This window comes from Psittacula echo (assembly GCF_963264785.1).
Source record: "Psittacula echo genome assembly, chromosome: 2".
NCBI lineage: Eukaryota > Metazoa > Chordata > Aves > Psittaciformes > Psittacidae > Psittacula > Psittacula echo.
The window spans coordinates 10,730,276-10,745,311 of record NC_137737.1 but is presented as its reverse complement, the minus strand read 5'-3'; positions in this window follow the sequence as shown (position 1 = coordinate 10,745,311).

Below are 15,036 nucleotides of genomic sequence, written 5' to 3'. Positions count from 1 at the left end.
GCATTCAATTGAAGGCCAAGTGCTATCTGGCAATATAGAATTCCAGTAAATAAGCCACCTTGAATGCCTTATAGTATTTGCCAAATTGAAAGCATTCAGTGGTTGTCAGATGTTGCATGTTGAGCCACATTGGTACCTCCTACATTAGACATCTATGAAATACCAGACTTGTAGCATCTCAATCTTCTAGTATTTGAAGAGGAACATAATTAGGACTCACTTTTGTGAAAAAACCAAACTTGAACAAAACCAGTTTTCTGATAGTCCACTTAATTTCAGCTACACTGGATTCAGCCCATCAGAAAGCGCTCTGAAGTGTCCAGGCTCTAATGATATCTCACTTGATTTGGTCTGAGGGGGAAGCCAATGCTCAGAGACTCCCCCCAGCAGCAATGTGTGGCTGAAGACCTATTTTAGATTTTGCACAGTGATGTTGATGGGGGACATCTCTGTATCACCACCTACATCGAAGAAATGATGGGAGGATCTCTTTGCCTTGCAAAGGATGGGGGTTTCCCAAAAGACCTCCATGTCATGACAGTGTGGCCAGACCACAGCCCAGTGAGTGCTGCATCCTGTCTGGTACAGTGAATGGTTTCTGACGTGCATAGCCTACTAACACAGGAAAGTAATCTGCTCCCTCAGAATCAGTTTCTCTTGTGATACCTAGAAGCAGAGTTGCTGAGGAAAGCCTAGGTCAGTGGCTAACTGCTTCACTTTTCAGGACTGTTGAAAGCATGGGATTATTTTACATACAAGATGCCTTCCATCCTTCCCTTCACAACATTCCTGTTCCAAACTGCTGAGCTATCTTGCTGGAAATTTCAACAAAAATAAGCATTTTTGGCAGACACTGAAAAAAAGTAATAAAACTACAGCCAGAAATAACTGTGTCCCAGTGAAGACCGTGGGGAATTCTTGCATAATTTGATGTGAAGCAGCCGCTGTGACTCCCATTCCAATTACTGTTGCTTTTTGGCAAATCAAGAAGAACCAATGTAGAATTAAACCACTTGGGAAGCAGAATAAATCACAGTCATCAGGCTGCAGAGCACTTCATTAAGTAAGTTAAACTATCACCTTTCCATATTTTATTTCCATAAATAAATAAACCTTTCAAACAAGCAGCCCAGAGGGGAGAAGGCAGCATCAGAATCATCAATTCAGTGGCTGACAGGATGGAGGTAGCAATAGACTTTGGTTATGAGATTTTCCACCTTAGTAAGGGTGCACACTGCTTGACCTGTGTCAGATTTAGCCTCACAAAGAGCATATGGCTCTAGTCAGGTCTACATGTTAATGTGGAGGAGCATGGGACTGAGGTCAGAGAGTGGGAAGAGATGTGAAGCTGAAGAGCCATCAGGTGGTCTAAGGAGGTGAAGGAAAGGTGGGAAGAGAGTACATGATCCCATAAGGTGAAAAAATGATTGTGGCCTAAACAGCAAGTGAACTGAGAATGGGAAATAGGAAACACCCCCCAAAAAAAGAAAACTAAAAAGAAAAAACCCCAACCTTTTTGTAGCTTTGTCCTGAAAAACCTCTTGGTCTTGGCCAGGAGGAGTTCTTTGGTCATGTAGCATCAATGAATGGTGAGAATGGAGTTAGAGGAAAAGAAAAAACTTGGAGGACAATCCCAGAGAGAACTTCTTGCCCAAGGACTATGACAATGGAGGCAGAGGGTGGTTTTTAGAGTTTTACCAAGCTGCTTGAGAGGTGATGAGGCAGGGAAGGTGTCAAGAGAAACAAGAAGACCAGACATACTACTGGTATGAATGGTGTAGATCCAGCAGCCCAAGCCTGGTGAGGTGGGATGAGGAGGAGAGGTATGCTCTTCTCACCAGAAGTGTTTCCTCGCATCGCTTCAGGTATTCCTGAGCAAAAAGCTGTGGCAGGATGGGGGAAATGAAAAGAGTGGCTTGATGCCTCCATTCCCACTCTAGATGTGGTCATAATGGGTATATTTTCTTGATCATGTATTGATTTTGGTGCTCTCAGGAAGTTACATTCTGGTAGATGCAGAGGCTGAAATCTTTCATGTTCAGGTACAATCAGATATTGCAGGCTTCTCTGGTACTAAGGTCACCTAGGGCTAATTCCTAGGATAAACTTCATGGTGATTAAGTCCAACATTTTGGTGATGTCACCATTTTATTCTAACAAATAAACTGAACCTGCCTACCTACTTACATACATCAAGCCGTTGTTCAGCTCTCAGCAATTCCCAATTCAAAGCAGCCACGTACCATTAGTTTAGAAATTCGTCCTAGTCCTCTACCAATTCCATGGAGTTTCCAAATCTCTCTATGAATATTTCTCTTTCTTTCCATCCCTGGCTTTGAATTTTAACAGATGGAAGGATTAGAAAAACTAAAAAGGAATTGCTGTGTGGTTTGTAGATACTGGTAAATACCCAGATAAAGTGACCTCAATAGATTAAAGTAGTAAGCTCTTAAGAAGGTTATCTAGCCTCATCTCTACTATTAAACCTTTATTTTTTTTTTCCAGAGTTGGCACTGATTTGAATTTTCCTGAAACTCCTTCCCGAGTGGTCTGTCTTTGCAGTGTGTAGCTGTCCTGGTGTGTGTTTGGTGTGTGCTGCTGATGAATGGGTAGCAGCTCTGAGGACAGCAAGCGTTCACGTACCACTTCAAGGACTGGAAGAGGGAGCAAAACGGGGAAGGAGAAGCTTTCAAAACATCCCCCCAAAATGATGACGTATTTAATGTGAGACTCTGAGAGCTGATGAGACAGTAGGAAACACACAGTGTTTGGGCTAGCATATGCCTGATAGCAATGGGCTTAATCACTTAGAGGAAAAAGTGAAGACTGGGCTCTGAACTTTGCTGTATTTTAATCCTTGTTGCATAAGGGGAAATCGACAAAACCTTGGGTACAGTGTCTAACTTTCTGAAACAATAGCTCTGCAATTTTGAAACATGGACTCATTTAAGGCCTGAAAGTGTTAAGAGTGTATCAGGGGCAGGAACTTGAGCTCAAATATCCCCAGACACCGAAGTGGTATACATGAGCACTGCTAACTTCCAGGCCAAGCCTCTACGTTGGGCAAAACAGTACCACTGTGGAAAACAATTGTCATGGGAGAAAGTGCTTTTGGAGCCCCACAGAGCTTTGCAGAAGGAAAGGGCGGTGTGGGTTTATAAGAGGTAAGGAGGTGCCCTCCAGCTGTGCAACATGAGCTCAAGCTCTCTTTGAACTTTCTGCTGCTGAAAGTTTCCCTGAAAGATGAGGAAACCCTTTGTATGATGGAAACAAGCGACAGCCCTATGCCTCAAAGAAATAAGATGTGAAGGTTGTCTTGTGTGAAGCTGAGACAAAAGCTTCAGTGAAAACTTTTCAGAGAGCACATACAATGGACTTTGAGGTCCCTCTGTGCAGGCCTGCCTAAGAGCTTTCATCTGCATCAACAGATGTACCCTTCCTCCCACAGGGAAGTTAAAGAGAAAAAAATCTCATTTACAGTAACCCATTTGGTGTTCTGGTGCGTGTCTTGCAACCATTTCCACACCAAAAAACTGAAAAGGTATTGCCAGCATTCTTGATGTGCCCAATTTATTAAGCTTTCATTAAGGTAGACCATTGCAGTACTGGAAAATCTATAGGTTTATGAAATAGGTTATATTGATAAAAATATGGTTTGGGGCTTTTACACATTTGAATGCAATTATAGACAAGACATGAGGATACCTTGAGAAGATGCAAATAGCAACCACTAGACTTCATCTTGGCTAATGCTAGTTACTTGATTGCTTGTTGCTGTATTCACCTGCTTTGCTTCTCCATCTGGTAAAATGCACCTTCCCTACAAAAAGAATCCAGGGCACTATGACAGGGACTCAATTTTCTGAAGCTGCAAGCTCCCTGCAAAATGAGAAACCAAGGCATTTCCCCAGCATACAGCAAATTCACAGTCAAGAAGCCTTTTTAGCCCAACTTGTGTTAAAATATTTATTGTAGGGTAATCTGATGTTGGATGGAAGGCATTTAGAGCACATAAATAATTCTCAATATTATATTGTAATATAAAATTATATTTTAAACTATCAAAATTATATTATAATCTATTTCTACAAGTTTGTTGAGCACCAATTTTTCACCACCTATGTGTAAACAGTCACTCTCTATATTTACGTTGTCAATATAAAGAATGTCCCTATTTCAAGGCAAAAATCATAGTCAACATAATAGAGGACAAGCCCTAAATTCATAAACTGATGTAAAGCACTGCTGGCTCAGTGGATGTAAATAAGCAGGGCTCCAATCTGACCCCACTGAGTTATACTCACTGGAGAGCTGAAGCAAGCCCAAGCAACAGGGAATAACTCTAGTGCATGGTGAATGGAGGAACCTGCCAGAAGTGTTTCTAGGGTGGCTGGAGCCAGGTTTGCCCTCTAGTTTCCATCGGTATTATTAAAATTCTGGCTGGGTGTCATCAGACCAAAGGTCTATATACAACTAAAATATCTTTCCTCTCCCAATGACTAAAAGTAGGTGCTCAAAGAAACTGAGTGAGAAAGAAGGCATCCATGCTCTTGGGATAATTAAGTTTATAACAAACCTATTTACTAATTTCTCAATAGCCTCTGGGTAATTCTTTCGTGTTTCTTTGTGCGAGAAAGCATAAATTCAAGTTGTGGTCGTTAAATTAGCTTGGAATAGATATAAAGAGGATGGCAGTCTTTCCCCCAAGAAAGTTTTCAAAGTGAACATTGCAAATGATAACCATGATACTCAGTAACTCAGCACTGAGGATGAAACATCATCTCTGAGGTAATATTTTCTATATTTAAGCAGCTTATAGGCTTGCAAAAGAGAATACTGCATCGTGCAAGAAGATATATACATGTTCTACTTGCTGAACAAACCAGAAGATCCAGCATATCTTTGCAGAAGGCACGCTTGGTACAGGAGTATTCTTTTCCATGCAAGAGCGAGCAGGTTGATTTCAAAGGGACCTAACTGAGCTAGATACCTAGGAAACCTTGCTAAGAAACATGCAGTACACAAAACCGTCTGCAGCCTGCATGCAGTTCAGCTACAGAGCTAATGGTGTGAAATTGCACCGACTCTTTGTTTAAGGAGCTGTATAAAAGGCTGTCATCATCTCAGCTGAAGTCTTAAACATGGGCTCAAAAATTGGCTTATGTAGGTATTTCCTCCAAACTATCTCTTCCTGCAATATTAGCATTATTTTACTATGAGTAGACTGAGGAAAAAAAAGTTGACTTAAATTGTTTAAAAATTACCTTTGTCCAAGTTACTTTCCTTTCTTGAGTCTTCTTACATCAACAAGCAAGCCACTTCCTGTTCGGCATGATCCAGCTTGCTGCAACATGCTGGCCTTGGCCTATGCCTATAGGGCCCTGTTGTAAGGAACAGGAAAAAGATGTCCCTGAATCTGATGACGAAGCAACAGACACCACAGCTACCCCAACTCAAACAACAAAGGGAATTAAAAAAATCTAACACCTTAGTCATCCTCTCCGTTTCTGTTCTAAATGTATTTATTTTCAGAGGGAAAATGTGATGTTTGCAACAGAGACAGATTCAGAATATTGTATTCTACATTTCCTTTAATTATTGCCTCCAGTCTTATTTCCTCCAGTCTAAAACAAATTTTTTCCCAAGCTATTAAAAACAAGCACTATTTGTCTTTCTTTCCTTGATTATGCACTCTAAATGTCTTTTAATTACACTTCATCTATAGCTGGATGTCGTCCACATGCTGCCCTCCATAACAGTGCCACCAACATGGCCATCCACACTTGCTTACCCACCTAGAACTCCATCTGTATAAAGCCTCACTGAACAGCACTCTTCGGTGACCAAGACACCAGCTCCCTAAGTGCGAATGTTCAGACCCTGTATCTAAACCTAATGTGTTAGGACAAAAACAAATCGCTGGGCATGTTCTACACAGGATGCCATCCAGAACAGTGCCTCCAAAATGGATATCCTCACTTACTTACTTACCTAAAACTCCATCTCTGTAAAGCCTCACTGGACACCACTCTCCAGTAACTGAGACACCAGCTCCCTAAGTGTGAATGTCCAGACACCACACACACCAAGTTTCTCATCCTCATTGCCTGCTGGCAGCAGAGGTCAAAGGCAATCAGGACCTCTTCAGGTCTACAAGGAGTGATTTGTCTGCTGAGGAAGGGCTTGATCTTTTAAGACATCCTCAGCTCTGCCAGTAGTAAGGCACAGGGGCCATAAATTCAGAGTCAGCTTCCATTCATACAGAGCGCAGGAGCAGCGAAGTGAAACAGAATCCATGTCCTGGACAACAAAACCCACCTTAACACAGCTGAAGACAATGGTCTGCAAAAGCTGCCTGTGACACTCAAACCTGTCATCACCTTTGGCAACCCCTATAGGAAGCAAACTCAACAGCCTTCATTGCCAGGAAATATTAAGCACCTGCTGAAGAAAACAGCTTCTTCCAAGCACGTGGAAGTGGCTGCCTGAAGTTAATCATCTCTTTGTGAAGTGTAGGGATAGGGCAAGGGGTAAAGTGTTTAAACTGCATCAGGAGACCTTCAGGTTTGATATTAGGAAGAAGTTCGGTTGGACAGAGCCTTGGGTGACATGATCTAGGGTGAGGCATCTTGGCAGGGGGTTGGAACTAGGTGATCTTAAGGTCCTTTCCAACCCAAACCATTCTCTGTGATTCCATGATTCTCAGGTTAACCAGCCATTTGCTTTAGGAGTTCCACAGAAGCACTGCAGGTATAAATCAGGATTTTAAAAAGGCTGCTCATTAGATCTGAAATATTAAACAATTCAAAGTAACGAATGCTTTAGTTCATGGTGTTTTGATTGCTTCTAGATGTTGCTAAGGGCACCTGGGATACCCACCCTCCCCTTATGACAGTCTCCCTGGACACTAGAAATCCATTCAATAGCTTCTCACATCAGGGAAGTGCATACAGAAGGTGAGAGCCATGGATAGGTGGGGGGTGTTGCTTTTAAAGCATGATGCTCCTCAGGTAAAGCAGCACACTCTACTCCTGCAGCAGCGTGCCTGCTCTCAAATACCCCTGCAGCCAGCCTGCCATGTTTTCAAATGAACTAGGAGCCTCAACACAGCAAACAACCGCTTCTGCCTCTGAACATCTTTGGCTGCAGTCCTCAGGCAAACCAGCTCCTGCCACAGTTAACTCCTAAGGCAATCTGCAGCAACTGGGAACTAACAGATCACAGTGGATCTGAACAGCAGGTGCCCTTCATCTCACACCTGGCAGTGATGGGAATTCTTGTTCCCTAATCTCAGGCACTGTGCAATGTCTAGGTTAAAACCAAGGCTTTCTAGGCAGTTGGTCACTTGTATCTAAACTGCATGAACCCAATCAGAGTACACCTAAGTGAGAAGCAGCCTCCAGGACACACAACAACCAGGTTCTTGTAGCACTGTCCATGCACACCCTCCAGACCTCATGCAATGCTCAAGAGAAAAGAGCCTGTACAAGAGATGTTACAGACATGACCAAACTCACCTGCTGAAATCTGACAGCACTGGTGTCCCCTCTGGAGGGCAGAGTGCAGAGAGTCCCCTCCCTCCCACATCCCCCCCCCACTGCTCCCGCTCCCACCTCCCCTCCCTCCCCAGAGGGCTTGATAACCCCTTCCCTCCCCTAAGCCCCTCCCTGCTCCCCCCTAAGCCCTCCCCCATCCCCTCCCCTAACCTACACATGGTGTACTCATCACCTACATGTGGGCATCACCTACACATGGTGTCCTCCACAGCAGTGACACCACCATGACAAACCACCCTTGCTTAGCCACATAAACATCCATCTGTGTACAAATGCGCAGGGCAGCGCTCTCAGACACCTCACGAACCAGGTTCCTAAGTGCGAACGTCCAGATTCTGCTCCTAAACCTAATGTGTTAGGACAGAAACCAGGAGCTGGGTATGTCCTACACATGGTGCTCTATGAAACAGCACCACCAACATTAATATCCTCACTAACTTACCCACCTAAAACTGAATCTCTGTAAAGCCTCATTGAACAGCACTCTCCACAGATGAAGATTCCAGCTCCTTAAGTGCAAACATGCAGACCCTGATCCTAAGGCTAAAGTGTTAAGACAGAAAGCAGGAGCTGGACATGTCGCATGCATGCTGCCCTCCGATATAGTGCCACCAACATGGATATACTCAGTTATCCACCTAAATCTCCGTTTGTGTAAAACCTCACGGGACACCACTCTTCGCTGACGTTGGCACCAGCTCCCTAAATGCAAAAATACAGATCCTTATGCTAAGCCTAAGGTGCCAGCACAGAAAGCTGCTGCTGGGCATTGCCTACACATGGTGCCCTCCCTAACAGTGCCACCAACATGGACATCCACACCCTTGCTTAGCCATGTAAACCTCCATCTATGTACAACCGTGCAGGGCAGCATTCTCAGATGACCCAGAAACCAGTTCCACTAGTGCAAACCTCCAGACCCTGCTCCTAAACCTGATGTGCTAGGACAGAAACAAATAGCTGGGTATGTTCTACACAGGGTGCCCTCCAGAACGGTGCCACCAACATGGATAGCCTTAATTAATTACCCACCTAAACCTCCTTCTGTGTAAAGCCTCACTGGACAGCATTCTTCAGTGACCGAGACTCCAGCTCCGTAAGTGCAAATGTCTAAACTCTGCTCCTAAACCTAATGTGTTAGGATAGAAAGCAGGAGCTGCAAATGTCCTACACATGATGCCATACGTAACAGTACCACCAATATGGACATCATCTCTTACATACCCACCTAAATGTCCATCTGTGTACAAGCCTCACTGGACACCACTTCCCGCTGACCCACAAACCAGGTCCCTAAGTGCCAATGTCCAAACCCTGCTCCTAAGCCTAACGTGTTAGGATAGAAACAAATAGCTGGGGACATTCTACACAGGGTGCCCCCTGGAACGGTGCCATCAACATGAATATCCTCACTTCCTTACTCACTTAAAACTCCATCTGTATAAAGGCTCACTGCACAGCACTCTCCACTGACCCATAAACCATCTCCATAAGTGAGAATGTCTAGGTCCTGATGCTAAGCCTAAGGTGCCAGGAAAGAGAGCTGGTGTTGGTCATCACCTACACATGGTGCCCTCCACACCGCTGACACCAACGTGGCAATCCACCCTTGCTTAGGCATGTAAACCTCCATCTCTTTACAATCAGGGAGGGCAGCACTCTCAGACACCTCATAAACCAGCTTCCTAAGTGCAAACATCCAGATCCTGCTCCTAAGCCTAATCTGTTACAACAGAAACCAGGAGCTGGGCATGTTCTACACATGGTGCCCTCCGCAATAGTGCCACCAACATGGATATACTCACTTCTTTACACACCTAAAAGTGCATCTATGTAAAGCCTCACTGGACACCACTCTCCGCTGACCCACAAACCAGCTCCCTAAGTGTGAACATCCAGATCCTGATGCTAAGCCAAAGCTGTCAGGATAGAAAGCAGGTGCTGGGCATCACTTACACATGATGCCCTCCATAACAGTGCCACAAACATGGCCATCCAACCTTGTTTGGCACATAAACCTCTCTCTGTGTGCGACCTTGCGGGGCAGCTCTCTCAGATGACCAAAAAACCAGGTCTGTAAGTGCAAATGTATAGACTCTACTCCTAAACTTACTGTGTTAGTACAGAAGCAAATAGTTGGGCGTATTCTACACAGGGTGCCCTCTGGAACAGGGCTACCAACATGGATATCCTCACTTCCTTACACACCTACAACTCCATCTGTGTAAAGCCTCACTGGACACCACTCTCTGGTGATCGAGACACCAGCTCTCTAAGTGCTCCAGAAAAGCTCCAAGGGAGAGATGGAGAGCTTGAAAAAGGCCCAGAGCAGGGCTTGACGAGGACACAACCTGAATATTCCTCTGATCTGAAGACCTCGCTTTGCCACCTAAACCTCCATCTGTGAACTGCCCCTTTGGGTGCCCACTTTTGGGCATTCTGGAGCACGGGTCACAGAATGCAAATGCCCCGCATCAGCTTCGTGTGCTGGCACCTTGGGTGTATGAGCAGGAGCTGACGTTTGCACTCTGCCAGCTGTGCTCCAGGATGCTCAAGTTCCTGCAATGGAGGACCAGCACAGAGATGGAGCTTTAGGTAACAAAGGAAGGGCGCACGTTGCCATGTTGGTGGCATCATTCGAGATGTCTCCATGTGTAGGTGTTGCCCAGCTGCACATTTCTGTCCTGGCACCTCAGGCCTGCAAACAGGGGCTGGATGCTTGCACTCTGTGAGCTTTGGTCCAAGGCACTCGAGAGCACTCAACAGGGGCAGTTTACAGGTAGAGCATTAGGTGGCTCAGCAAGGTCTGATTGCCATGTTGGTGTCACCACTGTGGAGCGCAGCCTGTGTAGGTGATGCCCAGCACCAACTTTCTGTTCTGCCTCCTCGGCTGTGGGAGCAGGGGCTGGACCTTTGCACTCTGTGTGGTGTGCTTCAGGATGCTCAGGAGCACTCAACACAAGAGTGGTATGCAAATGGGGCTTTAGGGGACTGGTGTGATTAAAAAAAGGGTGAACTGCCTTGTTGATAGCACTGTTCCAGAGGTGTCTGCACATGGGGGCTAACCACCAGCAGCTTTCTGTACTAGCACATCAGGCATAGAGGCAGCGGCCAGATATCTGCCCTCTGAGAGCTCTGCTCTGGGAGACCCATCCATGTTTTACAGAGGAGTAGTGGGGAGATAGAGTTTCAGGTAACAAAGCACAGATGGATTGCCATGGTGGAGGAACTACTGATGAGATTCAGTGTGTAGGTGATAGGCAAACAGATCCAAGCATACTTCTACCTTCAACAAGGAGCTAACATGCAAAAAAAGACTTCTGGTTCTACTTTCCTGTCACTGCTTTACTTTGGTTCTCCCAGCAAAAATAGCCCAGCTAACAATTCAATACAGAACAAAAAAGGTAAAAAGTAACCTCAAAACTCTGTCTTCAGTAAAGAAAATATTCAGTGCCTTATAGAAAAAGTATTATAGCAAACTAATAAACAACCTTTGGAATCCTAAAATGCCTCCTATAAATGTAACACCTCAGAAAAGAAAACTTTATAGAAATAGCTATTAACCAATACACAAATAAACCTTGCCATGTCCTGAAGCAATACACTCAGCTGACTTTGTTTCAATAAACATCAAAAAAACAGCAGCACAAAACATCACAAGACCCAACAGCTACAAAAGACAAAATAAACACCAAAGAACTGACCCTGTTGAAGCCCAAGAGCTGAATGAGCTCCCCACTGAAGCACTGGGCCTTATATACCCTAGGAAAAACCCACAACCCCTCCCTCAATGTCCTGGGGCAGGGGTGGGGCAAACCACCAGGTGGGATAAAAGAGGCAGGATGAGCAATGGGCTGTTATCTGCTCTGCCTGTAACAAGGAAAGGGTTGAAGAGAGGCAAATGGCTCTTCAATGCAGCAAGACCAGCACTGTTTGCTCCGAGAGGCCTGAGGGTGGGTACCGAAGCGTTTGTACTCAGATGGAGCTTTAGGTGTCTAAGCGAGGGCGGATTGCCTTGTTGTTGGCAGAGCTGCAGAGCTCATCCTGTGTAAGTACTGCCTAGCACCAGTTTTCTGTCCTGTCCTTGGCTGCTGGAGCAGGGGCTGGACGCTCCCCCTGTGCGAGCCGTGCTTCAGGATGGCCGAGAGAGGGCATCAGAGAGACCGTTTGCAGAAGGAGTTTTGGGTGGCATAACGGTGGGGGAGTGTCACGGTGGTGGCACTGTCTCAGAGCTCGCTGTGTGTAGGTGATGTCTGTGAGAGAAACAGTGTTGTTTATGCATATTGGGGAAGGGACTTCGAAACATTCAGGTTTTGCAATATTGAGGCTGGGACTAAGTTACTAAGGGAATGAAACAAAGGGTTTGAAATACCATGACATAAACAGACACTCTCTGTGCTTCAAGAACAATGTCATCTTTGGGCAACAGACACACTCTGTGGTTCAAAAGAGTGCTCTCTTTGTACAACCAATGAAACTAAGCTGGTGCAGGCTGGTTCTGTAGTTAACCAGTAGGTTAGGGTACCAGATGTCTGCAAGAGAGTTATGAAATGAAACCATTAAAGGAGATAGATAAATAAGTAAGAGGAAGGGGCATATGCAATAGAGTAAGGGGAGATGTAATCAGAAGTGGGACAGTTGACATGTAGTTTATATGTGTCAGATATATAGGCTGTAAACCTTGGAGTACCCAACCAATGGGGAAATAAGAGAGGGAACCTGTGGGTGGGATAGGACATGTAAATCCAAGTTCTGCTTTTGCTGTGTCTGCCTACTTGCCAGGACACTGTATTTGCACAGGTGTTAAATGAACAGCTGCTTCACTGCTGTCTCTGACTGAGGCCTGCCTGAACCTAGGGACCATTTGTGACTTACCTGCTATAAATGGTTTTTCTTGGCTGCAATGGGTGTTGCATTTCTGTTTTCTCTGTGGTTTGAATACAAATGATGGAGTGTCATAGTTGGAGGAAGAGCTTCACATTTCAGTCATTGCTGCTGACACTTTTACCAACAAAGAGATCTACACACAGGTGGATTGAGATGAGCTCTTGGGAAGAAATTCTTCCCTGTGAGGGTGCTGAGGCACTGGCACAGGGTGCCCAGGGAAGCTGTGGCTGCCCCATCCCTGGCAGTGTTCAAGGCCAGGTTGGACACAGGGGCTTGGAGCAACCTGCTCTAGTGGAAGGTGTCCCTGACCACGGCAGGGGTTGGAAATGGATGAGCTTTAAGGTCCCTTCCAACACAAACCAGTCTGGGATTCTGTGATTGCCTAACTTGCGAATGTCGGTCACTCTCCACTTCTTGTAGGTGGATGTGATGCCCTGTTCCATTGCCCAGGTTGAGCTGTGACCCCTTGCATGCTCCACCTCTGGTGGAGTACGAAAGGTACTGAAAACATGGCAGGCTGGCTGCAGGAGTGTTTGAGAGCAGGCATGCTGCCAGGGGCACCATGGAGGTCTCTCCAGGGTAACTTTGGATCTCCAGGATCAGTGTAGCGACCCTTTCCAGCAGCGGCCCGTACTTAGGTTGATTAAATGTACCATGAACCTGTAGTCCAAAGCGACTGGAAAAATAAATCTCTTATGCAAGCTTGGTTTTTTTCTGCTCTGTTTGCTGGGAGACCCGTTCTAGAGCTATGTACGCTGTGCACACTTTCTTCTTCCAAGAGAGGGCACTATTAGCTTTCCTTCTGCTGTTCTCAGAAGCAAGGGTCATTGTAGTAGTGTTGGCTGGGCTCTTAAGTGCCAAGCCCGAGGTACAGGCCCCAGAACCACACAGACTTTGCAAGCTTGGATCCATTTGGATGTCTCAGATATATCTGCATGTGTTTTCTGTGCTTGCCCCACGGCAGATCTGACCTCAGAGGAGAGCACTGTGTCTGAAGGACCTCACCACCACGCTGTGCCAGAGCTGCATCCCGGCTACATGTATGCCTAACCCAGCTTGATTTGACCTAGCATGGCTTGGGCTCCACAGACAGTGGAGAGGTTGTATGTTGCTGCATGTCTTATCCGTGAGCATTAAACTCACAGACAGGTCCTCTGGTTTTGATGATTTAACAGGCTTCAAGAGCCAGAAGGAAACCTACACAACCAGCTGTGACACTTATTATTAGCTGTACTTTTCCTTTTTAAATGAATGCCAGCACAAATATTGCTAAATAAAAGCAGTCTGCGAGGCAAGGATAACCATCCCTCGTATCATCATTGCTCCTACCTGGGAGTGACTGTGTCCAGTGAAGTCTAGTGCAATCCATAAATCTGTGCTCCACCAAAAGAAGAAAAGGAAAAAACCCAAAGTGCAAACCAGCCTATATGATGCTGGATAAAGATGACAAACACTGCACTATTTCTGAGCTAGCTCACTTTCACAGGGCTGTAACTCACTGAAGGCAGCAGTCTCTGGGGTTAACACACGCATTAAATAACATCCCTTCTGCTCTGGTTAGAAAGAAAACAGGTTTTAAAATAAAAGGCTTTCTGCAACAAGAGCTCTGGTGTTGGACTGTACACAGATGGTATTTTTTAGAGAGGTTTCAATTCCCAACAAACAATTTAAGGCACCACCTGATCTGTAATTCCCTCTTCTCTCTCAGCTGAGCAGCAACAAACCACACCGTGGGACTGGGGGGTTACTCCCCAGTATGTACTTACAGGTGAGCTCCAAGCAGGACAAGGATATGGGGAACAGTCACCCCACTGAGCAGGATATGTCCCTCCCAAGGTCTGCCATGGGTCTGACTCAGGTGAGTGCTGACACAGGAGCTGGGCCCGTCTCTGCCAGCAAACATAATGCAACTTCAAGGAGGCTGAGTTCCCTTTTCTGCAGTCCCCACACACCTTTGGTAACTGCAGGTCCCTCTTTCTTGCCATACCCGTGCCTGGTACAAACACCCTTTATCAAACACTGCTATGTAAGTGTTGCCACAGTTGGCAGCCTTAAGACAGGAATGAGCAAAGCCATCCGTGACCAGTAACCACTGAAAGGTGACCACTCCACAGAGCCATGGTGAAACCCTTCCACGTGCAGTGCTGTAGTAGGTCTATCCCATGTGTTCTGCTAGGTGGTCTGACTATGGCTGGGGACCTCCTCAGCACATTGGCTCCTTCATTGGCCACCTTGGAAATACCCTGTGTGATCTGATGTAATTATTGCATGTTCAGATTAGGGGCTGGCTCTGTTGTTTTCCTGGGTTAAGTGCTGCAGGGTGAGGCTCACTTAGTACTGCTGCAGATAATGACAACGCATGTGGAAGAGACTTGTATTCCTCTCCTATCTTTAAATAGCAATTTTCTTTATCTTATCTGAACCTAACATATCCTGTGCAGGCAAACAGGGGGGGTTGAACTGCAGCCGTGGGTTTTTTGGCTGTCTTCTTTTGCACCCTTTGTCACACAGGAGGTGTATGGATGTACAACAGATATTTCAGTTTCCTTCTCAATATTAATACTAATTATTATTCTTCAAAATATCAATACTA